The sequence below is a fragment of the Thermobia domestica genome, chromosome 9, assembly GCF_964235325.1.
Source record: "Thermobia domestica chromosome 9, izTheDome1.hap1.1, whole genome shotgun sequence".
Lineage (NCBI taxonomy): Eukaryota > Metazoa > Arthropoda > Insecta > Zygentoma > Lepismatidae > Thermobia > Thermobia domestica.
The window spans coordinates 84,359,570-84,384,071 of record NC_137462.1 but is presented as its reverse complement, the minus strand read 5'-3'; the positions used below and the strand labels follow the sequence as shown (position 1 = coordinate 84,384,071).

General features: G+C 35.8%; 1 protein-coding gene across 2 annotated transcripts in view; it reads right to left on the bottom strand.

The window, feature by feature from the left end:
* skd (mediator complex subunit skuld) overlaps positions 1-24,502 on the bottom strand; it is a 259,399-nt gene that overhangs the window by 234,683 nt on the left and 214 nt on the right. The window lies entirely within an intron of this gene.

Here is a 24,502-nt window from a genome sequence, read left to right as displayed (position 1 = left end):
AATATGAACAAACGGAACACAGTCGACAACTGATCTCAGAAAACCCCGCATGCAAAGTTTGTACTCAACCGAGCTCGGCCACCAAATATAGCGATTTTTATACTGTATTTTCGACGATGGGCTACTTGCCCACTAAATTTCGTTCAGGTTGAGTTAGTGGTTCCAGAAAATAAAATACCGCATACAAAGCACGCAGAGCGTGTCCCTGGCCAAACAATCGTTATTCGTTGATGTCCACTGAATTTCATTCAGATCTGACTAGCAGTTATCGAGAAAAGTACCAGATGTTCCTCGACGAGTTCGGCCACCAAATATAGGGTTTATATTTCTTACAGTATAGGTAACTTGCCCACCACATTTGGTTCAGATCTGGCTAGTAGTTATAGAGAAAAGAAAAAAGTATCAGACACACACATACCTAGAGTGAAACTATAACGTCTTGAATGCTTACGCTGGAAACTAAAGATCATCGAGACACGTTATATTATTTGTCCCTCTTGGGAGTGTGGTAAAGTCGGGTGATTAACGGAATCGAAAGAGATGTTCTTGAAAGATAAACATTTGCTGGAATCCTAAACTGATATTTTGTTCTTATCCAAAGGGCAGTGCTAATTATGTTTCAACGCGTCTCCCGGTTCTTTTAAAACTATATTTTTTCATATGTAAGTAACATGCTTTTCAACTGATATTTAATACACTTTCTTTTGCATTCTTGGTGAGTTCGTCGCTAATCTACTGAAACACGATGTTTTCCTTTAATTGCTGTATGATTTTAAATAATGAATTTCCATAAGAAACGCCACATGACACACAACATCTGTCTATAAAGTCGTCTCTATATAAGATAATGTCTATATATAACATATATATATTCTTTAACGCAGCATTTACTTCAAGTCTGACAACTATTATATGGAGTAATGGAGCAATCAATCGGACTTTCTGTTAAGTTTGTCACCACCGACTCAGTAATTTCGTACTTCATATAATTGAATACAAGAACCACAACTTAAAATAAACAAAGGCTTTGTTTACTGGTCCAGAAAATAACGCAAAGTTTTCATAAAAGATGATGGCTCACAAAAATAACGTACTCAGTCAGGTTTAGAACTAATGCTGTCGTCCGTGAGTCATTCCGTGAAATGTAATATTCAAGTGTTACGGTCCACATTATGGTCTGTAGACTAAGAGAGACAGGGGATTAATGAAAATTAATGATTATGAAATCGGTGGAATGAGAATGTACAAAACACGGGAGAACCCCAAGAAAACCCAGAGAAATAATGTTCTTCATAAATTCAAACGGCCTGGGATCGAACCAGAAACCCCTTGCACAACAAGTGAACACTCCACTACCTAGCCATTATCTTGAGACAAGAAACGTATATTACTGATAAATCTTATCACAACTATGAAGGAATGTTTGTGCAGAACACTGCACGGTTGAACAGCGAAATAAAAAATTATCTTTTTAGTATAAGGGGAATATCGAGCTCTATTTTATATTAGGCTAGCACTAAGTACTTACATAAAATCATATCACTTTTGAACCCATCACGTTACATACTTCCAGCACCTTTAAGACTTGGATAATTCGATAAATGCATAAATGAGTAAATAAATGCCTACATATGTACTTAAGTGAAGATTTAAAAAACACATTATACTAAATGTTTATCTTAATTCATATAAAGATTTATGTATACGACGGATGTACACTCATGTCCAAAATTATTGTCGCATGTCTATAAATATGTTATTGTAGGTATATAATTTGGTAACGAATTCGCCCGGTATTTCTTATAATGTTAGTATGCGTATAATCGGCAAAGACATGTATGTGGCGAATGTCATGTCAAAAGAGCAGTAAATAAGAACAATAAAACAAAAATAAAACTTTCTTGTCCATTTAGCAACATTTTGTTTTCCTAGTACTTATTTTCGTATTTATAATTCTATTCCTATGAAATTTTCCAAAAATATACATTTCCCGATTATACACATAGTATCAGTATTAAAAGTACCCTGCAAAATCATTATCAAATTATATTCTGACAAGAAGACAATTATAGATATGCGACAATCATTTTGGGCATAAGTGTACATAGAATTCAATTCAATCTATCCACTGATTTTCAAATACCATTATAATTCAATTTACTGCTATACATATTACATATTGTTTTTTTTTTTTTAAATACTTAAGTAAAAAAATAAGTTATACTAGTATGATGAAGTTCATGTGTGACGTTATACAGATAACGAAATAAAATTTCATATGACATAAAATTGTGTGACATACCCCCCACCACCACACACACACACAAACTGGAGGTCTGCACGGGCCGGAATTTTAAGCTCAGGCCCGGCTAGGACCGTGAATTTAAAATGTGAGGTCCGACCCGAGTCCGAAATATGTTTTAGCATGTAGGCCCGAGCTCGTGTGATAATCAATTGAGCCCGAAATAAGTCCCAATTACAGAAACTTAATAATTAACGCAAAATTGCAATTTTATTTACAGTAATTAGAAGTTTAATTTTGCAGTTGTGCTTTAAAAGTTCTCCGGAAAGAACGGTCCAATAAATATCGTTGTACAGTATATTTACGAAGTTAGGCCCGAATCCCGCCCGTGGACCGGGTCGCGTTTAGGCCTGGGGCTCGGCCTGAGCCTGTGCAGACCTCTGGCACGCGCGCGAGAGAGAGAGAGCGACCAAATTGTTGTCACATTTTAGTCTTACTGTGTCTCATTATAAACTAAGGGTATTAAAATGTGAACACACTCCTTTTTCATCAATGTACCACTTTTCAAAACTAGATTAAATGACTGTAGCGAAGTATAATATACTTTGGTGATCACTCCACAGAACTGAAAAACAAAAATGTTATGGAACTGGGCAGATCAAGTCATCGTATGGCCGCTACTCAACAAACAGTGAAAGAATGACGCGAACACGATTATCGCTGCAGCAGAGAAAAAACATTAAATCGATGTTTTCTGTCTTATTTTTACGGAAAAAGGACCCTTGTGAACCTGGCCCCCCCACCGCTCGGTACAAACGATTTCCGCATATCAATAAAAAGTACTTCGTTTGTACCGGTTTGTACCGCAAATATTTTTGTTTGTACTGTACTGCAGTATGAGAAATTAAGAAAACAAAGTGGGGGGGCCAAGTTCACGCAGCCCCCCCACATTGTCCTAGGATCGATTTATTTGTCTCATTTGAAAGATTTTCGTTTGTACCGGATTGTACCGTAGTTTGTTTCGTTTGTACCGTTCTGGTTTATGAAAAATTAACGAAACAAAATGGGGGCCCAGATCAAACAGGCCCCAAATCACGACTTAATACACCGGGTACCCATGATTTTTGTATGTCATACGAAAGTACTTGGTTAGTACAGGATTGTACCACAAAGAGTTTTATTTTAGCCGTAATAGATTATGAAAAATTAAGAAAACAAAATTGGGGGGGCTGTGTGAACCTGGCCCCCCCACCACGTAGTACAAACGATTTAGTTGGCTCATTTGAAAGATTTTCGTTTGTACCGGATTGTACCGTAGTTTGTTTCGTTTGTACCGTTCTGGATTATGAAAAATTAACGAAACAAAATGGGGGCCCAGATCAAACAGGCCCCCAAATCACGACTTAAAACATCGGGTACCCATGATTTTTGTATGTCATATGAAAGTACTTGGCTAGTATAGGATTTTACCACAAAGAGTTTTATTTTAGCCGTAATAGATTATGAAAAATTAAGAAAACAAAATTGGGTGGCTGTGTGAACCTGGCCCCCCCACCACGTAGTACAAACGATTTAGTTGGCTCATTTGAAAGATTTTCGTTTGTACCGGATTGTACCGTAGTTTGTTTCGTTTGTACCGTTCTGGATTATGAAAAATTAACGAAACAAAATGGGGGCCCAGATCAAACAGGCCCCCAAATCACGACTTAATACATCGGGTACCCATGATTTTTGTATGTCATATGAAAGTACTTGGCTAGTACAGGATTTTACCACAAAGAGTTTTATTTTAGCCGTAATAGATTATGAAAAATTAAGAAAACAAAATTGGGGGGCTGTGTGAACCTGGCCCCCCCACCACGTAGTACAAACGATTTAGTTGGCTCATTTGAAAGATTTTCGTTTGTACCGGATTGTACCGTAGTTTGTTTCGTTTGTACCGTTCTGGATTATGAAAAATTAACGAAACAAAATGGGGGCCCAGATCAAACAGGCCCCCAAATCACGACTTAATACATCGGGTACCCATGATTTTTGTATGTCATATGAAAGTACTTGGCTAGTACAGGATTTTACCACAAAGAGTTTATTTTAGCCGTAATAGATTATGAAAAAATAAGAAAACAAAATTGGGGGGCTGTGTGAACCTGGCCCCCCCACCACGTCGTACAAACGATTTAGTTGGCTCATTTGAAAGATTTTCGTTTGTACCGGATTGTACCGTAGTTTGTTTCGTTTGTACCGTTCTGGATTATGAAAAATTAACGAAACAAAATGGGGGCCCAGATCAAACAGGCCCCCAAATCACGACTTAATATACCAGGTACCCAACATTTTTGTATGTCATATGAAAGTACTTGGCTAGTACAGGATTTTACCACAAAGAGTTTTATTTTAGCCGTAATAGATTATGAAAAATTAAGAAAACAAAATTGGGTGGCTGTGTGAACCTGCCCCCCCACCACGTAGTACAAACGATTTAGTTGGCTCATTTGAAAGATTTTCGTTTGTACCGGATTGTACCGTAGTTTGTTTCGTTTGTACCGTTCTGGATTATGAAAAATTAACGAAACAAAATGGGGGCCCAGATCAAACAGGCCCCCAAATCACGACTTAATACACCGGGTACCCATGATTTTTGTATGTCATATGAAAGTACTTGGCTAGTACAGGATTCTACGGCAGAGAGTTTTACTTTAACCGTAACAGGTTATGATAAATTAAGGAAACAAAATTGGGGGTCTGTGTTAACCTGGCCCACCACCATGTTGAACAAACGATTTAGTTGAATCATTTGAAAGATTTTCGTTTGTACCGGATTGTACCGTAGTTCGTTTCGTTTTTCCCGCCGTAGATTATGTTAAATTAACGAAACAAACTGGGGTCCCAATTCAAGCAAACTTCTAATCAAGTTTTAAAGCACAGGATACATATGACTTTCGAGAAATTTGAATTTGTCATGGCAGGTCAACCTGGCCCGCACATGTTTGTTTTCTTTCCAATTCGAATCAAAACGTCACCAAAAATTTGTACCCAATATGTATCAATTTATTGCATTAAAGTTAGAATTTGTACCGCCATCAATTTCGAGGAATTTGAATTTTTAATGGCGCGTCAGGCTGGGCTGGAGAACTTATTTTCCTTTTCAATTCGAAGCAAAAAACTACCAAAACTTGTACCCAATATGCACCAATCTGTACCACAAAAATTGAAAATTGTACCCCGAATATTTTTTGAGAAAATTGAACTTTTGTTGGGAAGTCAATCTGGACAGCACAAGTCATTTTTCTTCTCAATTCCAACTAAACCGTTACCAAAATTTGTACCCAATATATACCAATTTGTAGCACCAAAATTATAATCTGTACTACCACCAATTTCGACAAACATGAATTTTTATTGGCGGATCAAACTGGCCCGCACAACTCTTTTTCCTTCGAATTTGAATCGAAACGGCACCAAAAATTTGTAACCAATATGTACTAATTTTTTATTACGAAAATTACAATTTGATCCCCCATGAATTTCGAGAAATATTAATTTTTGATGGTGAGTCAAACAGGCCCACTTAACAAATTTTTCTGTTCAATTCGAATGAAAATATCAAAAAATTTGTAAGAATTTTTACTCCCACCAATTTCTACAAATTTAAATTTTTGATGTGTCACGCTGGCCTGCAAAACTTGTTTTTCTTTCCGATTCCAAGCAAGGCGTTACCAAAAATTTGTACGCAATTTGTACTACAAAATTTAGATTTGTACTCCCACCAATTTCGAGAATTGTGAATTTTAGACGGCGGATCGAAGTTACCCTCATAACTTATTTTTCTTTACAATTCGAATCAAAACGGGACCAAAAATTTGTACCAGATCTGTACCAATTCATACCACTAAAATTAGAATTAGCATCCGCATCAATATCTAGAAGTTTGAATTTTTGATGGAGGATCATGCTGGCTTGGGCAACTTATTTTTCTTTCAAATTCGAATCAACACGGTATCAAAAAATTGTAGCCAATATTTACGAATTTGCAGTATCAAAATTAGAATTTATATCCCCACCAATTTCGAGAAATACGAATTTAGATATGTGGGTTAGACTGATCCGCACAACTTACTTTTCTTTAAAATTTGAATCAAAACTGTACCAAACATCTGTACCCTATATGTAACGATTTGTACCGTCAACATTATAATCTGTACCCTCACTAATTTCGACAAAAATGAAATTTTCATATATAACGGGTGAAGCAGAGCCGAACAACTCTTTTCCCTTCCAATTCGAATCAAAATGGCACTAAATGTTGGTACCTAATATGTACCAATTTGTACGACGACAATTAGAGTTATACTCCAACTAATTTCGAGAAATTTGAATTTTTGTGGAGGAAAAATTTCTCCTCCACTGCTTTTTTCATTCTAGTTCGAATCGAAACGGTACCAAAAATTTGTACCCTATATGTAGAAATTTGTATCAACAAAATTATGATTTCTACTCTCACTAATTTCGAGAAATTAGAATTCTTGATGGTGGACCAAATATTTGTACCCAATATGTACCAATTTATACCACCAAAATTAGAATTTGTACCTCCACCAATATCGAGAAATTTGAATTTATGTTTGCGGTTCAAGCTGCCTGCATAACTTTCTTATCTTTCCAATTCGAATCAGTACAGTATCAAAAATTTGTACTCAATATGTACCAATTTGTACCACCAAAATTAAATTTGTATCCCCAGTTATTTCGAGAAATTTGAATTTTTGGTGGCAACGTCAAGCTGGTCCCCACAACTTATTTTCTTTCCAATTCGGATCGAAATGGTATCGAAAATATGTACCTAATATGTACCAATTTGTACCACAAAAATTAGAATTTGCTCAACTACCAATTTTGAGAAATTTGAATTCTCAATGCTCGATCCAACTTGACGTCGAAACCTGGCTCGCCCAACACATTTCTTTTATTAATTCGAATCAAAATGTTACCAAAAATTTGTGCCAAATAGATATTAGTTTGCGCCATTTATAAACACCGAAGACAAAATTATTTTAATATTTTTCTACGGTGTACCAAATGTTAGAAAGAATAAAGGAAAGCATTATCACAAAACAACTTGGTTGGGGGAAAGAGAGTCAAACATCTACATATGTTGGGGACTCCAAAATATTTATGAGTGGGTGATTTTTTTCTCCAACCATTTGTGATCATGGATAATATTAATTTTTATTATAGAACTCATTCAGAGGATCAGTTCTGTGAAATCGTCTCTATCCACTCATATCTCCGTTTCGAAAATAGAGTCTAAGTTCTAATTTTGCTTATACAAATTTTTACAAATTCAGTTACCATCAATAATACACTCCAGAGTTAAAATGTTTAATGGAAATAGTAACAAATTCATTTGCGAAGTAGTGATGTCGAATTTTAAAAAAAATGCGTTTCTCTGGTTTACCTTGAGATCAAATAGATACGCATATTTGAGTACGCATTTCAGATTTATTGAATTGGTGCAGGTACAATGTAATATTTTTTTGTTACAAGTTGTCTAAAAAATTTGGACAAATTCATATGAATTCTGAATAAGCCTTTGGCCTGGAAGAGTTGACTTGGTGATAAATTTGCCCTTCGTTGAATAACAATTTCTAATCTTTATTCGTACATGATTTTGCTCATGCAAATCATAAGCAAATTTCCGTTCCGTTTTTATGAATTGCGGGGAAATTTGTTTGCACGTTCTCGTTCGAATCGAATACTATTTTGATTGAATACAAAAAAAAAAAAAAAAAAAAAAGGATTACCATGCCCAGGAAGATTGCAATGAAAATTTAAATTTCTAGAAATTGGTAAGGTTGGAAATTCTAAATTTGAGAGTACAAACTGGTACATACTTGCCACAAACTTTTGGTAACATTTTAATCCGAATTCATAAACCAAATGTGTTGCGCGAGCCAAGTTTCGACGTTAAGTTGGCTCCAGCATTGAAAATTCAAATTTCTCCAAATCGGTGAGGGCACAAATTCTAATTTTATAGCTAGAAATTGATACATATCGAGTACACATTATTGGTACCGTTTTCATTCGAATTGCAAAAAAAAAAAAAAAAAAAAAAAAAAAAGTTGTACGGGCCAGTTTCACCCGCCACCAGAAATTATAATTTCTCGAAATTAGTGGGGGTACAAATTCTAATTGCGGCAGTACCAATTGGTACATATTTTGTTCAAATTTTTGGCGAGGTTTTGATTCGAATTTGAAACAAAAATAAGTTGGCCGGCCAGTTTGACCTGCAATTTAATTCATATTTCTTGAAATTGGTTGCTGTACAAATTCTAGTTTTGGTGATACAAGTTGTTACATATTGGCTACAAGTTTTTGGTACAGTCTTGATTCGAATTGGGAAGCAAAAATTTTTGTGCTCGCCAGTTCAAGTCCCTCGAAAGTTCCTCAAGTTCCTCGAAATTGATGGGGCTAGAAATTCTAAGTTTTGTTGAAAAAGATGAACATATAGGGTACAAATTTTTGAAAAAATTTGTTTAAAATTGGAAAGAAAAATAAGTTGTGTGAGCAAGTTTGACCTGCCAACAAAATTCTGTCTGACGTGACTTGCCACGCTCCACGAAATTTATTGGGATATAAATTCTAATTTTGGTGTTACAAATTGGTACACATTGGGTACAGAATTCTGGTACTGTTTTGATTTGAATTGGGAAGAAAAAGTGTGCAAGCCTACTTGACTCGCCATTAAAAATTCAATTCTCGCGAAATTGGTGAGGGTGCAAATCATAGTTTTGGAGGTACAAATTGGTACATATTGTTTACAAAGTTTTAGTACAGTTTTCATTCAAATTAAAAAAAAAATGTGTTGTGTAGGCCAGTTGTGGTCATGCTGATCCACTGATCATCCATTACATCCCAATTTTGTCGAAATAAGTAGTGTGTACAAATTCTAATTTTCATGGTACAAATGGGCGCATAGTGGGTACCGTTATGATTCAAATTTTTTGATACCGTTATGATTCGAATTTGAAAGAAAAATAAGTTGTGCAATCCAGTTTGACCCGCCATCAAAACTAAAATTTCTCGAAATTGGTGGAAGTACAAGTTCTAATTTGGTGGTACAAATTGGTAAGTATGGGGTACCAATTTATGGTGTCATTTTGATGCGAATTGGAAAGAAAAATAGTTGTGAGGCTCTGCTCCACCCGTTATCAAAAATCCAACCTTTTTCGAAATTGATGAAGGTACAAACTTTAATTTTGGCGTTACAAATTTGAACATATCGGGTAAAAATATTTGATACCGTTTTGATTTGAATTTTAATGAAAAATAAGTTGTGCGGGCCAGTTTAACCCACAAACCTAAATCTAAATCAAACTAAAACTCATTGTGTTACAATCCGCTACTAAAAAAGTACTTTCATATGACATACAAAACTCATGTGTACCCGGTGTATTAAGTCGTGATTTGAGGGCCTGTTTCATCTGAGCCTCAATTTTGTATCGTTAATTTTTCATAATCCAGGACGGTACAAACGAAACAAACTACGGTACAATCCGGTACAAACGAAAATCTTTCAAATGGGCCAACTAAATCGTTTGTACGACGTGGTGGGGGGGCCAGGTTCACACAGCCCCCCAATTTTGTTTTGTTAATTTTTCATAATCTATTATGGCTAAAATAAAACTCTTTGTGGTACAATCCTGTACTAACCAAGTACTTTCATATGACATACAAAAATCATGGGTACCTGGTATATTAAGTCGTGATTTGGGGGCCTGTTTGATCTGGGCCCCCATTTTGTTTCGTTAATTTTTCATAATCCAGAACGGTACAAACGAAACAAACTACGGTACAATCCGGTACAAACGAAAATCTTTCAAATGAGCCAACTAAATCGTTTGTACTACGTGGTGGGGGGGCCAGGTTCACACAGCCACCCAATTTTGTTTTGTTAATTTTTCATAATCTATTACGGCTAAAATAAAACTCTTTGTGGTACAATCCTGTACTAACCAAGTACTTTCATATGACATACAAAAATCATGGGTACCTGGTATATTAAGTCGTGATTTGGGGGCCTGTTTGGACTGGGCCCCCATTTTGTTTCGTTAATTTTTCATAATCCAGAACGGTACAAACGAAACAAACTACGGTACAATCCGGTACAAACGAAAATCTTTCAAATGAGCCAACTAAATCGTTTGTACTACGTGGTGGGGGGGCCAGGTTCACACAGCCACCCAATTTTGTTTTGTTAATTTTTCATAATCTATTACGGCTAAAATAAAACTCTTTGTGGTACAATCCTGTACTAACCAAGTACTTTCATATGACATACAAAAATGTTGGGTACCCGATGTATTAAGTCGTGATTTGGGGGCCTGTTTGATCTGGGCCCCCGTTTTGTTTCGTTAATTTTTCATAATCCAGAACGGTACAAACGAAACAAACTACGGTACAATCCGGTACAAACGAAAATCTTTCAAATGAGCCAACTAAATCGTTTGTACTACGTGGTGGGGGGGCCAGGTTCACACAGCCCCCCAATTTTGTTTTCTTAATTTTTCATAATCTATTACGGCTAAAATAAAACTCTTTGTGGTAAAATCCTGTACTAGCCAAGTACTTTCATATGACATACAAAAATCATGGGTACCCGATGTATTAAGTCGTGATTTGGGGCCTGTTTGATCTGGGCCCCCATTTTGTTTCGTTAATTTTTCATAATCCAGAACGGTACAAACGAAACAAACTACGGTACAATCCGGTACAAACGAAAATCTTTCAAATGAGCCAACTAAATCGTTTGTACTACGTGGTGGGGGGGCCAGGTTCACACAGCCCCCCAATTTTGTTTTCTTAATTTTTCATAATCTATTACGGCTAAAATAAAACTCTTTGTGGTAAAATCCTGTACTAACCAAGTACTTTCGTATGACATACAAAAATCATAGGTACCCGGTGTATTAAGTCGTGATTTGAGTCCTGTTTGATCTTGGCCCCCATTTTGTTTCGTTAATTTTTCATAATCCAGAACGGTACAAACGAAACAAACTACGGTACAATCCGGTACAAACGAAAATCTTTCAAATGAGACAAATAAATCGATCCTAGGACAATGTGGGGGGGCTGCGTGAACTTGGCCCCCCCACTTTGTTTTCTTAATTTCTCATACTGCAGTACAGTACAAACAAAAATATTTGCGGTACAAACCGGTACAAACGAAGTACTTTTTATTGATATGCGGAAATCGTTTGTACCGAGAGGTGGGGGGGCCAGGTTCACAAGGGCGGAAAAAGGTTTTGATCCGTTTGAACGTAAGTTGACATGCGTCTCAAGAGTTATCAAAAATTCTCCTTCTACAGATTACGGGAGAATTTCTAAAACATTTTAATTTCCAACTTTGCATTCAAAAACTGTCTAAAGTGTGGAAGCGTTTGAAGTGAAATTTTTAAAACAATTTCATTCATTTCTTACTAATAGAATGTCCAAAGTACATAAAATTTGAAGTATTTTAAATCAATGTTAATATTTAAAAAAAAAACTGTAAGAGAAAAATAAAACCAATAAAATGTTGTATTCTTGGGCATGTATTTTTTTTCTTTCTTTTTACGTACATTTGCAAGCTATGCTGCTTAACCAACTTTCCACTGTGAAGGCTACGTGGGACTACGTTTATTTCATAAATGGGGTTGAAATTCACAATTATTTTAAATTTAGAAAACATTAGTACTAATCAAAGTAATACTATTTTGATACAGTGCCACAATCCACAGATGCTGTCAATGAGACTGCATCCTTAAACAAAAACAATGCGTTATGGTGAATCGCAGCATTCGTTTAATGTCTGAGAGGTCCTTTGAAAATAATTGCTTTGGATCAGTCTCCGTTGACTGACTTACACAATAGTGAGATTACGAGATTCTTAACCCCTTACCGCATGCCGTGCCATATATGGCACATACTCTTTTTCCACTTTAGCTTTTTTGTGATTTATCAAAGGCATCAAATGACTGTTTTGTCAGCTGTATGAGATATTGACGTGTATGAATAAGAGATTTAGGTGAATTTTAGCATGTTCTTTGTGAGTTGTAAGTGTGTCATATATGACACTTACTTATTTCTCGTCAGAATTAAGAGAAAAATCTAAAATTCAAGTTTTAATTCATTTTTCAAGTTCCCATATGAGGATTTCCAATACTGATTATTTTTTTCGCTAAAAGAAAAAAATCTTGCAAAAAGGGGTTAATTCTATACGATTTAAGTAAATCTTGAACTTGCGGACAGGAGTACAGAAAGCGAGCGCGGTACGACCATTATGCTACAAAGAAGCATTTAAACTATTTACACCCTCAATGACTTTCCTTCGGTAGCCCTTTAATACCGGATCATCATTGATGTCAGGGACTCACTGGAAATGAACACCGAAAATGCGCCTACTTAACATATGAAAAGCACTATATATAGGCCTACGTATTTGAACGTGTTACATACTTATTCATCTGAGTACAAAGTATACACACAAATTATTGCTTATTAAAAACTTATTACGGTGACTAGTTTAGTAACATTATTACTCTCGTGGCTGTGTTGGTTTTCAGCATTAAGCGACAGATTCGGTGGAAAAATAAACCAGTGCAAGTAAACATGGTGCGCAAAATTCCGTAAAAGCCTCCAAGCTGCCATCCCACTCCCCGCCCCTGCTCATCGGCATTGCGAAGGGACTCGACACCAACACACACGCACACATACGATCTCTCTCACACACGGAAACCGCTCACTCAAATGCGAGCGGTCAACGCTACTGAAGACGACAAGCATTCTTACGGTCACTTCAACGAATTTACATACATGAGCGTTAAGTTTCTCTTCGCTGAATAAATTCCTCGCTTTATCATACAATTCTCACTCATTCTTTTTAAAAAACAATGAGATGGAAATTAAACTTGTGAAAAACTACAAAGAATTTGCCCAAACATATGCCCAGCTCATATCTGTTAAAAATACTTGAAGTAGATTTCACGAACAAGGATCAGCGAATCGAGACACACTGATTATCCACAACAATGTGGCAACGCTGTTGATTGGAACAGTTGCGTTTCCCGTCACTAGATAGCAGCATCGCCTTAGCCCATTTGGATCTCACTCTGGCTTCCAGCGTGTTCTACACTACAATTTATTTCATTTGTCTAATGAAGAAACTGTAACAATTCTATTACTTTGCACCTGATGTTTGTACAACAATGTTAATTGCATTGTTTATCCAATTGTTTCTTATCTTTCACTCAGTAATTATCAATGTATTAACAAATGCGCAGAACAAAACTGCAATGGAAAACGGACGATCTCGGGGTGAAAATAGATGCGTGACACATATACAACGTAATAAGATGATATATTATAACGTTTTGAATGAACATCATAGGCCATTTCTTAATCATTGTTCATACTTGTCACATCTCTGGGAAAAAATAATTCTTCTCTCAAATATTTTGTTGCTACCAAAAGTGAGAATTGCCTGTCGTCAAATCATAATATACTGTATATACCTTCTTCACGCACTTCTCTGATGCAATACAAAATCCGTTCGTCTTTTAAGTAAATCTTTAAATGTATCAATCTATAACATGATAAAATTTCAAAGGACATCTGATGTCCCTTTTTGTAAAGACAACAAATCGGAAAGTACTTCTCAGGTGTATATTATCACAAAAATACTAATAAAATCTTTGACATGACATACCTAGTGGCTGGCGCGTGTTCCTCTGATGTAAGTAGTCGTAGATTCGATTCCCGATGGGAGAGCACGGAAAATCTAATTTCACAACCATTCACATTTATTAATTATCCACCTCTTTTAGCTTAAAGAGTATAACCCTGCAACGTTAAACTAGAAAAAAAAATCAATTCATATTGGCATAACAGCTGCCTAGACGGAAGAAATAATATACAAAACAATCATTTAACGCGATGGATACAAAGACAATCTAAGCAAAGCAGTTTTACAGAGCCAATGAAGTCGGTGAAAAATTATTTTGAGACAACTTTGACTTTTTCATATCAATGACAGTGATATCCCATTTACTGACTGAGTCAGTAGCGAGGCTATATGAAACGTAGAACTACAGCTTAACGTGGGATCCAAACCACATGAACTCCCACAGGGAAACGGACCAGGGACTTCCACGCCAAAGTCGCGTAAGCTAACCAATTAGCCACGATAGAACTCAGATTCCCATGACAAACATACAGTCGTAAAGTATTTTAGACTATTATATAATTCATCACTTCGAAATACTTTGAATACAAAAATCCAATATTAGAACAACAGGAAACTTCTTAGATTCCCTGAAGAGCCTAACACTTTCCTCCTCAAGTGCGGCGCTACGAGCACAAGGCCTGGTCCACCCAGAGGACGGTACTGATTACAAGCGAACTTAGGAAAGTTCTTGTATCAGATGATACGAAAACAAAAAATCATACTTCGCGCCAAGTGGGTCTTGTGGTGTACAAACATCGTATGCGTCGGTTTTATCGGGGTTCCCCAGTTTCTTCAAACTTTCTTCGTTCACGCAACATCATCAGTCTCCCTTGGTACATAAAAGTGGATAATTGAAGAACAACAAGAGACAATAATTCACAGTAATGAGGGAAAGAACTCCACAAGAAAAGCTTTTAATGCAGCAGTGACAACGGTTGACGATATATCGATGATCAGTACAAATCCATGCACTATTACTTAAATTGCAAGAAGAAAAACTGTTATATCACACACACACACATACACACAATCAAAATATAAAGGAAGTTCACTGACTTCCTGCGATTATCGCAGAACAGAAATTTTCATACACCGATACATACACGGTCCTTTTCTTTTAAATAATTGTAATATACACCCTGTTTCAAAAAGAATATACGTATTTCGAATGCATATTTATTAAACTTTAAAACATACGAATATGAATTTTACACACATATTTACGAGCCTCTCAATTTCAAATTATAGATGTTCAATATGTCCTCCATCAGCAACACGAACAATACCACATCGATACTCAAATTCCTTCCATACTCGGGCAAGCATGTCCTGCGTCACTGATGTTATGACAGTACGGATCCGGTTCTTCAACTCTTCCAGGTTCTGTGGGAATGGTGGTACATAAACGTTGTCTTTAACGAAACCCCACAGGAAGAAGTCGCAGGGTGCCAAATCCGGTGACCGTGGAGGCCAGCTGAGACATGCTAAGTCGCCAGCTCCTTGACAACCAATCCAACGGTTCGGTAGTTTCATTCAGATATTCACGCACTTGGCGACTCCAGTGAGGGGGTGCCCCGTCTTGTTGAAAAATGAAGTTGTCTTCGTGCAGCCTCGGAAACAACCAGTTTTGTAACAAAGCGAGATACTGCTGACTGTTAACCGTGTTTCCATTAAAGAAAAATGGGCCATAAACAGATGATCGGGACATCGTAAAAAACACATTGACTTTGGGCGAATCTCGTAAATGTTCAATGACTGCATGTGGGTCCTGTAGGCCCCAAATTCGGACATTTTGTTTGTTTACCCGACCACTACTACGGAAAGTCGCTTCATCACTGAACACGATGCGTTGTGCAAAAGTGTTATCATTGTCAATAGCATCCAGAATCTCGTTACAAAATGCCACACGTTTGCGTTTGTTATCAAAACGCAAGCTTGCAATAGCTATAACTTGTACGGCTTCATAACCAACCGACAAGACAACTGACATCTAACGGCTATTAATATAAAACAGACTATGTATTCGTTTCTCCAATAGCCGAGCCGAGGCGCAGCGATTGATAGCTTGGACAAAATAATTCTTCGTAATACGTATATTCTTTTTGAAACAGGGTGTACATTATACCATTCCAAATGAAACAGAACTACTTCGATTATGATACGAATATGGTTTCGGTAAGACAAAGATACGAATAGTTCTGCAAATGAATATTCTGACAGAATGAGAATAATAGAAACCCACCCTTAAAAGAGAGAAAGAACCACATGAGTTTGTTCACCACAATCTTTGGACTGGGAATCATAGTCTACAGATCCTTTCACCAGAGGAAAGTCGTAATTGACACTGTCTCCTTTCTTGTATACTAATGTCAACGAGTTGTAGATGTCTTATAGACACTTCTATAGTATTCTTAAAATGGAAATTTTAAGCTTGTTTTAGGATATAAATTCAATTTGCGTTACTTCCATATGTATACGCTAATGCTCGAGAGACAAGGTGCATTTTGAAATTTAAAAATATATATTTATTTAATATATTAAATAAATAATAAAGAGTAAATGTACCTTTAAGTTGTATATGTATAGGGAAATTTAAATCAGATACTAGCTGAACCTGCGCTCTCTACACAGCGCATCATTCGCATATAAGCATAAATCTTCTTCTCATTCCTCACAACATTTATACATGTCCCTTTACAGACACAAGTGAAAGACGTGTTGATAAAAAATGGCAAGGGGCATCATAAAGGGGAGATTTTTGGATTATTTTTTCTCAATATCGGCCACTGTTTGCAAGATTTGAGCCTACTTCCGGTTGGAGTTTCTAATTCATGTATGACCAGTGTTTTCTATCTTCTTGCATGCAGTATTTAATAAGCAAAAACATTATATATACAGTAAAACCTCTACTAACGGACACCTCCGGTAACGGACATATTTTGTAATCTCCGAACACTGTAATAGGAAAAAACATACTGGTAAACCTCTCTAAAGGGGACACTGTAATACGAACACGGACAATCTTTCCACTATTTTACAGGTATTATTTACCTCCGTGTTTCGGACGCTTTCTCTAGAAACAAGTTGAAAAGTACAGTAAAAATATATATTTCAGTAATTCATACGTGTGTCACCAAGGAAGCATTATGACGACATTTTGCTTCCTCAACTGGCTGCTCAGCAACCCAGATGAAGCGTCTCTGTTTAACAATATTCCCATGTACTTTCCTTGCATTCCACTCCTACCCAGCCTGTTTTAGAAACAAAAGTGATTGACACTTGCCCGTCGTTTGGGATGACACGTAATTATACTGTCCCACTGAAATCTCTGACCAAGCAGAAGGCAAGTTCGATATTTTTTGCCCGCGGGTACGCATATGTTTCACTGCCTTTATTTGTAGAAATATTTTTTTTTCTTAAGTGATTCTGCATTGAATATGCAACAAGGTGAATTCAGTTGTAAGCTTTTACAATGCCACAAAAAGCGCTAACGTTAAAAAAAAAAAAAAAAAAAAAAAATCGAAGTGATTGATACTTCAAAGAAAGACAACTGTGTTGTGCGAAGGATAACTGAACATTTTCGTATCGATAAAACACAAGCAGCTGAGATAATATCGTATTACTTTGAATATTATTTTATTCACTAATTTACGTAAGAAAATATTGAAACCTCTCTAAGGCGGACAATTTTTGGTTCCCCACGGCTGTCCGCTTTAGAGAGGTTTCACTATACATTAATTATAATATCAGTTATATATGGTGTTCACTGGGCAAAACACTCCAAAAGTATTCATCTCAGGCTGAATAAATTGTTATTCTTCCTTTTTCATTATTTGGCCATGAAACAAACGCCTGAGACATATACAACCCCTATATACAATAATGTGATGTTGGAATGCATAATGCGTAGGATATTGGTGCTTTAGTTTTTTTATTATTATTATTATTTCAACATTCCCAGTGTACCAGTAAAAATATAATAATGGCCATTTTTTTTTTTAAATATTCAATTAAAACTGCACAATCTACGCAAAATTTGTAATCGATCAATGAAAACGTCATCTTTCTAGAGCCTGTACTTTGACAGATCTCATTGTCGAAAGGATTGGCCACAAACATATAGTCTAAAAGAACTCCAAAGATGACAGCACAGTTCATTTGCATTGATTTTGGAGAAGGCTTATTACAATACAAAGGCTTTGAACAAAAATTTTAAAACACGAACTTTATGAAAAAGTTGTATTTAAGTAATTTATTCAAAGTACTGTGTTGAGCACTTGAAATATTTGTCTCTGTTGAACGTGAAATCACATATAACCGTGAATGAGAGATTTGAAAGTCAAAGTTATAGGTTGGAGCTGAGACACTTTTATTGCAATTGTAGCATATTAATAGATTGATAACACATAATACAACACAATTACATTTAAGCACTACTCTTGAGATTACTATGTTACCCAAGCATGTATGATGCTCTCGAAGGAAGATTTGAGCTTCGCACGCCCTCTAAACAGGAAAGAACAATATCACATGCTTATTTGTCTTGTGGATGTCTGCGAAAATGAAATAGTTCTGGAGTGAAAACTGTGCTAAATCTACAGGAGAAAAATGCTTTCAATATTTTGGTATCTTAAAACAGGAATGTTAAAAAATTGAACTTCTGTTCACTGTACAACATATGGTTTGTTTATTTTGCCTAGAGAACAAATGAAGGCAATTGTCAGAAGTGACAGGGGAAATGCTATGCAAAACATCAGAACATCCTAACCAAATCTTAAACTCAAACAATTGTAAAACCTGGCATTTTTGTGCAGATAGTTTTCTATATTCAAATTGAAGAAAAATGTTTACCACTGTGTCGGATCTAGGGAGGTGGGGCAAAACCTCTGAAAAATTTGAGTTTTTCTAATTTCGAAACAAAAAAGTAATTCATACTCTCCTATATACTTCTCCTGTAGCTGTATACCAAATAAACCTACAGTCATTTACCTTTGAATAGGTGTTTTACCTGTGTAAAAGCCAGGAAGTTTAGAGAGATTCAGGTTCAGTTTTTTTTTTCTTCCTCCTCTCAATTTCATTAATTATTCACTCCTGTTAAAAGTAGGGAGAGGACAATGACCTAACATTTTTTAAACTGCTTCCACAAATTCGCAGGAACTCCTTTACATTTTTCACGACTAACAACCACTTTGTTACAGCATATCAAACAACCAAATTAATTTGCCTTCAGAACTATGTATAATTTATTATACTGATTTCTATGCTACTAAAATAATTTTATAGCCCAAAACCTTTTATGTTACTCAATTGTTTTTCGAACTCTGCAAAATACTACTAATAGATTAAGGAAAGTCCACATTTTACCGTCAATTTCTTTGGAAATCAGTAATTACACACACATGACAAAAGGAACTCATGTAATCCACTAATGCACCGTGCAAAGCAAAGGAAGGTTTTCGCAGCAAATGACAGCCTCCAAATGCACCAACCACGTCTACTGTGCCACTAAGTTTCTTTACAAGTCGAGCCAAGGTAGGCGAATGTTAACTTTTTTGCTTCACAATCGAGATATCGGGTTCGAACTGAGACATCCATTCTGAGTTTCACCTCATCCCTAAAGTTTTATATTAGGATTGTATCTTCATATACACTGACTGTTAAATGGTTACATCTATATCTTGAACATCGTGATTAAGCACAATGTGTGAAACGTCATTAGCTTGCTCGGATACCAGGTTTAATACGCAAACCATTTGTAGTGGACAAGTGATGTCAGTAGGTTCTCACGTTCCTTTACACATTCTCCTTCTTCAAGTTTGCCTATAAGCATTTATACTACTGCACTTTTACCACCGAGGCTGCAAAAGCCAGCACCTACTATAAACATGGCACTGAACTACGACCAGGCCATGCATTCGGTACGCAAATATGCAAAATAAACTCTCATAGCATACGCCTCCCTCCTACATTAAGGGAGTTGGATTACACGACCATATCACCGGTGCAGGTATATTCAGTGTATTATGTATCACCACCATAACTGTGTAGCTAACATAAAAGTTACCCAGAAAACAGTAGTTGAAAATTAATTAAACAGTAAAAGCTCAACTTCTTACCTTGTACTCTAAAATTCCATTCTTGTTTAAGTCATTATCCTCACAATATTTCAATCTTCTCTGAAATCAGCAAGCGCAGACGCGATGCTAGCCGGAATCTATTCTTTGAGTACATTATTACAATATATTTCTTAAAAACATGTAAATAGAAAAATCGGCACCAAATGTTCCGGACACCTCTGAAGCTTGTTAAAAACACTTCATTACTTGCTCAAAACAACTTCTGTACATTATTTACATTTTAAAAAGTTACAATAATACAGTAAAAGGTGCTTACCTATAGTTGTAGTTTAATATATTACATTGTTTCATCGATGATCCAGAACAATGCAATAAATAAATTAATTATAAATGAATATAAATTAAGCACACTTTATTTTATTACTATCATTTTTTCAAATATAAATAATGTACATAGAGGTTTGGAAGAGGTAATGAACACATTGTTTTTTTTTTTTTTTTTTTTTTTTTCACAGAAAATATCAACACTGATGTGACAGTGATCTTCATAACCAGTTAGTTTGGAAAGAAAATGGAAAAAGAATTATAACTATTAGTGCGACTATTAAACTTAAATACATAATTAATTTCAAAAGAATATATATTGTTAACGTTCAAATTCAACAGGAAGACTGTTTAATTACAGGAATAAAGAAGGAAGCGATCTACTGTGAATACTGTACAAAGGTGGTTTCAAACATAAAATTCATTTAATTGATACTTTCAGCGCTCTGAGTACGGAAAGAGTTGGACCTCGAAACATTTGGTGCCGACATTTCTATTTACATGTTTTGAAGTGATGTAATAATATAATCAAATCGATTCCAGCTTGCATCACGTCTACGCTTTAAAATGACGCCAAAAAGAAAGAAATATTGGGAGGATAATGACTTAAACAAGAATGGAAGTTAGGGATACAATGTAAGACCGTGAGTTTTAAGCTATGTATCCAATAGTACAGTGCAGTACCTACACTTTTAAAGTACTCGGTTGAAATTATAAAGTATGTGGTGTACAAATACAATTATGGCTATCACAAAGGGTCACAGTACATCAGTGAGAGAGCATTCACCTCTGATGCGTGTGCTTTTTCGCGGTTCTTCCATACCTCCCACTTTTGTCATTCCATCATCATCACAGTATCCCCTAGCCTCGCTGCATAATCGTGGAATGTGAAACTCAGAAATCCTTAAACATCCACTAAGAATTTTATGATACCCATTACTTTGCCACACCAACACATTCTTGGATACAAACTACGGCAATAGCTGTCAATCGAAAGAAAATTACATAAATCTGGTCATAAATTGGTAGATCTTATGTGATGAATACGAACGATACCAATTATCACTAAACAGTGGAAAGTAATCACTTTGAACTGTGAACTAACAAAGAACGAATAACCAACAACAATTACAGTCATAAAAAGGACTGAAACCGACAGTTGTATAACATGAAACTTCGCAACTAGCCTACCTGAAATCATTCAAAAATGAGATCCAGCGAGTGTGACAACTCTAGTAAAGGGATTTCTAAATACGCGAAAGAGACATGGTATAAAAAGTAATTCAATTGTAACACCACATCCAAATGTACTATAACAAAACTAAATTCTCCTGAAATTAGTGAACTCTCCAAAAAGTAATTAATGGACTCATGTGTAACATTCTCACAAAGCACACCCCTCTGTGTAAATACAACGAAGAAATAACTACGCGAGTAAGACTAATCTAACATTATTGCTCCCCACAAACGCACATTCCCATATGGGACAATCCAAAGCCAGGCTGACTTTATTAAACAGCTGTATACTTTGCAAAATTAAATGATTATCGGTCATGGTAATCAGAAAGAGTGTCCGATATAAAGTTTCACAGTTTTAACATTCCAGTGAGTCACGCGAAATCAAGGTAAAAGACGAATATTATATCTAAATTAGCCTGGCCGCTACAAGTACAAGGCCAAAATTTACCAAAGCAACAACAAATTCAATCACTGAACATAATGTCATTTTCATAATACGGCCCTGAAAAGCGACATAAAAAGATCTCCTAAACACATCTATAATCCACATGACAATTTACATGGTACAAGAAGTTCCTTTCCCAGGCCACATCATAGTGTTCGTGATTATTTCAAGTTCTCCCGTTTGGCCATACAAACATTAATCAAGTATTTTCTTTAGTTTAAGAGTATAACTGTGTACAGTAGAAGATTTCTGTTAGAAGTTTATCTTAACGTATCTTAAATATTTCATTTTATTCTTTTAACACTATAACTCGTTCACTCACTCTATGCCCGATGGAGACCGGTGATTGTATGTCGCGCTCACAAAAGCTCTTTACTGATTTTTTCTCCTTATCAAACTGGATTCAGTTTCTACTTTGTACTCCTATTTCTACAAGATCTATCTTAATACTGTCCTCCCATCTGCGCCTAGGTCTTCCTAACGGTCGTATCCCGATTGGATTCACAGTTAAAATTGAAAGCGTTCCAATTTTCTTTCATTTTGTCTGCATGGCCTGCCCAACTTAGATCCTAACTTGATGACCCTAACAATGCTTGTGAACGATATAAATTATACAGTTATTAAGTTTCCCCCATTTCCGTTCCTCTCAGGTTCGAATATTCGCCTCTAACAATTGTTCTCGAACACTTTCAATCCGCATTCTTCCCTCAGAGCAAGCGACCATGTTCCGCAAGGATTTAACAACATGTACTTCCAAAAATAATGATTTGTTTAAGAAGTAGATCCTATTAGTTTCTATCCACGATTGTACTTCTGCCCTACGCTTCAGAGCTAGCTAGTTAGCAGTATTCTGAAAACGCCATTTTCAAACACAAAGTGGGTAAACTTTACAATACACGCTCCAGCTGCGATCCGATAAGTAGGGTAAGGGTAAAAAACGGTTTGGCTTAAAGCTGCGAAGTTTTGACACATTTTCATAAAATTAATAGAATGTAATTTATTGTTTTTGAATAAGTATATCAGGTGAAGCTGGCATTGTAAAGTTAACCCCACACAGTTAATGCAAACTCACTACTGGAATTATGCAAATCTCTTGGCGTTACTGTTATACAATCTCCCAAATTAATGATAGATGACAGTATTTTTAAAATTAAACAAAATACAACTGGCAACATGATAATAGCCATCGCGAATTTCTTAAAACAAGCGGACCAATCTCACGAATAGTAATAAGAATATGTGGAATGATGTTTTCGTGATTTACCAGCCTATTCTAAATCTTACAGCACATACCGGTAGTTTAGATTTGGCAATACATGTATTACTCTGTACGTCCCTGTTCCGTTAAGGTGGTGCACAACTAACCTAACCTAATATAACGTTATATTATGTAATCTAACGAAAATCAATGGAAAGAAGTGGAGAAATTGCAAATTTCGTGTGGAAGAAATTACTGGACCCCCTTAACGGAACATTGACCCAAAATTATTGTAGTGTGCTGTGTAAAAAGTTTTGTTCTGCTAAAAATGCATAAATATTTGTTAGAGGAAAAAACATAACATTATGCGGTGTGTCAGATATCACTCCTTCGCAGATTATGCCATTTTAAATGACAAAATCACAATAATCTACTTTTATTCAGACTTCTTTTCTCCATAGGTACTTTGCGTATATTCCTTTTAAAAAAACTAAATTTAAATTTACATTCTTAGTAGCATTATAACCTATTCCTGCTTCTATTAGCGCAGCCTCTACTTTAAATGTTACAGTTTGTCGTAATTTACACACATGCTATAAGCTACATGGCAACACTGTCATCCTTGGACATTACCGTACGCACGGAACGTTCAATTTCAATGTTTTGGATCGTTTCTCCTGTCTAAAACATACTTTCAATCATGTAATTAATATTACATAATAAAGAAAAAAGAATTACAGGCATCAACAGTAGCGCAGAATAATAAAGAAATTGTCAGTTTGAAATTAAACAGGCCAAGTTACTTAATGCAATACTACTACGGTCAAACAGATAGCAGGTGAAGAGTGTACAGGCGGATGACCTTTAACGTTCAACTGTTCTGGTCTGCATTTACTAAAAAAAAGTAAAGCTTTCCACTTGGATTTAACCAAAATTCTACACTTTCATATTAGTATGCCCATGTTAGACGCATTCTATAAACATTTCATCAACTTTGAACTACATTTGTTGATAAAATTTTTGATCTTTAGACGTAAATGACAAATTAGGGCAATGCTCCAAAAAGGTGCGAATTGCGTACTCTCCTACCGGGATAGTCGAAGCGTGACACTAGTGATTTTGTTCCACAATAATCCCTAGAATGTAATAACCTTACATTAAACAATTTTAATCAATAATTTACATTTATACATCCAAATACACATTTCTACGCAGA